At 61.3% G+C, this 2,971-nt stretch overlaps 1 non-coding gene across 1 annotated transcript; it reads right to left on the minus strand.

Moving 5' to 3' along the window:
* Positions 1 to 745: 745 nt before the first annotated feature.
* LOC131870318 (5S ribosomal RNA) lies at positions 746 to 864 on the minus strand. Its single transcript, XR_009368641.1, has one exon. It is a non-coding gene; the product is annotated as a 5S ribosomal RNA (ribosomal RNA).
* Between the last annotated feature and the right edge of the window lie 2,107 nt (positions 865 to 2,971).

The raw sequence follows: 2,971 nt of genomic DNA on the forward strand, positions 1-2,971 counted from the left end.
AGATTGGTGCGCAACAAGGAGCGCTCCGAAGTGCGCTCCAAGGTGCGCAGGTGCGCGCGAAGTCGAAAGTTGGGTTAATTGTCCGGTTTGCCTCGGGTGCGCACCTTGCGTGCACCTTCGCCAGGGTGGGCGCCTTGGTGCGCACACCTTGGCTGGGCTGCGCACCCGGGCGCGCACACCTTGGCACCCGCGTTTCCTTCATTTTAAATTTTTTTTTTTTACAATCTCTCAAGTGGGAAATTCTATAATCTCAACTTTTTTTGCCTTTTCAGGAAACTTTTGAATGGAGCGCATCATTGGTGCGCTCCGAAGTGTGCTCCAAGGTGCGCACCTCTGGTGTGCTCCAAAGCTCTCTCCAGCTGCGTGCACCTGCCCCGGCCGCGCACCCGGCCCCGCCCAGCTTCGCTCACCTGTCCCGGGCGTCTGGTGCGGAACCTTAGAGTAAGAAACATCACCGTGCACCTTGGCCAACGTGCGCGACTCGACCGAGCGCGCACTGGCCGAGGTGCACACCGATTTCACCTGGGTGCGCGCGCAGCACCTCGGGCGCACCGGGGTGCGCGCACAACGCCCGGGTTGCACCGTGGCCTGTGTGCTCGGGGCGCCTCGGGTGCGCGCTCGGTGTCGCCCCCGCGCGCGCGGTAGTGCGGGCAGCGCACCCCGGCCCGGCCCGGCCCCGACGAGAACGCAAACGGGCAAAAGGTTTATTCAAATAGCATTGCGACGCCCGGCGAAAAACTAAGAAAGGGTGCAACACCGGGACTTCCCGGGAGGTCACCCATCCTAGTACTACTCCGGCCCAAGCGCGCTTAACTGCGGAGTTCTGATGGGATCCGGTGCACTAACGCTGGTATGATCGCACCCGTTATGAGCTTGTCGCAGTGTGTACTTAGCAAACCGCGACCCACGTGCGAATCCACCCCGGCCACCCACCCCCGTCGAGGTGCACACCCTCCCTCGCGAAGTGCGCCCCGTTCGCCAAGTGTGAGCCCTGCCCGGGTGCGCGCACCTTGCTAGGGCGTCGGGTGTGCACCCGGCCCGGCCTACGTGCGTGCACCTGGACGGGGCGTCGTGTGCGTGCAGTGTCCCGTCTGCAACGCGGTGCCCACACACCACCTCGGGCGCAACGACCTGCGCTCACATGTGGGCCGAGTGCACCTTGGTGCATGTTCGGGGCGCCTCGGGTGCACGCTCGATCTTGCCCCGGTGCACCAAGGCGCTCGGTTTGCCCCGGGTGCGCACTTGGTGCAAGGTGGGCACCCAAAATAGGGATCAAGCACCAAAACACAAGTTTCGGGATGCAAAATGGGACCCAAGGACCACAAATGCGTTCCAAGACCCATGATGGGTCCACGAGAACAAAAATGTGTTCCGAGACTTAATAAACAAATATTGGGTTTTAGGAGAAGAAACATGCTCTGATGCCCAAAACGAGAATCGACCCCGAAAAGGCCACAGGCCAAAAGTGGGATGCGAGACAAAAAAAAATGGGACCCGAGGACCAAAATTGGGTTCCCAGGTCGAAGACAGGGCAACCGGACAAGAAACGACCTCTAAGGCTCGAAATGAGTCCCGACGACTAAAACTTGACAAGAAGCACCCATCAGGCACCCAACTCGACACCCATGGGATGCCGACCCACCCGGGCTTCCACCTAGCACACCTTGGCACCCACCCACCCTCGCACCCAACCTCGCACCCAACTTAGCACCTTTGAACCCACATTGGCACTCACCCTGACCCTGGCACCTTGGAACCCACATTGGCACTCACCTTGACCCTGGCACCCACCTTTGCACTCACCTTGGGACCCACCCTGGCTCCCACCTCGGCACCCACCCAGACACCCACCTTGGTTCCTTGGCACCTACCTTGGATCCTTGGCACCCACCCCGACACCCACCTTGGCACGCAACTTGGCTACTTGCCACCCACCTTGGCTCCTTGACGCCCACCCCGACAACCACCCCGTGACCTACCCTGGCTAGGGTTGGTGCACACCCACCCTGGTGCCCACCTTGGCACCCACCCCATGACCCACCTTGGCACGCACCTTAGTACCCACCCTGTTACCCACCCTAGGACCCACCCCGTGACCCACCTTGGCCAGGGTGGGTGCACCCACCCTGGTGCCCACCTTGGCACCCACCCATCCTAGCACCCAGCCTGTGACCGGGCTTGGAACCCAACCTTGCACCCGTCTTGGCCAGTGTGGGTGCGCACCCATCCTGGCACCCACGTTGTGACACACCCTTTAACCCACGCACCCTAGCAGCCACGTTGGCACCCACCTTGGAACACAACCTAGCAACTTGGCACCCACCCCGTGACCCACCTTGGCATCCACCATAGCAGTCGCCCACTTGGCACCCACCTTGGAACCCAAGTTGGCACCCACCTCGGCACCCACCTTGACACTTGTGGACCCACCTTGCCACTCACCCTAGCATCGACCCATCCTAGCACCCACCCTGGCACCTTTGCACCCTAGCACTCACCCATCCTAGCACCTAACCTGTGACCCACCTTGACACTCACCCTCGCACCCACCTTGGAACCCAACCTAGCACCCACCCACCCTGACACCAACCCTAGCACCTACCCACCCTTGCACCCACCCTGTGACCCATCTTGGCACCCACCCATCCTACCACTCAACCTATCACCCACCTTCTCACCCACCTTGGCATCCACCTTAGCACCCACCCACACTGGCACCTTGGCACCCACCTCGGGCAAGGTGGGTGCACACCCACCCTGACACCCAATTTAGAACCAACCGAGCATGTTACCCACCTTGGCACCCACATTGCAGCCCACCCTAGTACCCACCCTATGACCCACATTGGCATCCACACCCTAGCACCCAGGCACCTCGACACCCGCCTTGACACGCACCCTAGCACTAAACCTGTGACCCACCTTGGAACTCACCCTAGAACCCACCCACCCTGTGAACCACCTTGGCATC

Source organism: Cryptomeria japonica, unplaced genomic scaffold, assembly GCF_030272615.1.
Source record: "Cryptomeria japonica unplaced genomic scaffold, Sugi_1.0 HiC_scaffold_312, whole genome shotgun sequence".
Classification (NCBI taxonomy): domain Eukaryota; kingdom Viridiplantae; phylum Streptophyta; class Pinopsida; order Cupressales; family Cupressaceae; genus Cryptomeria; species Cryptomeria japonica.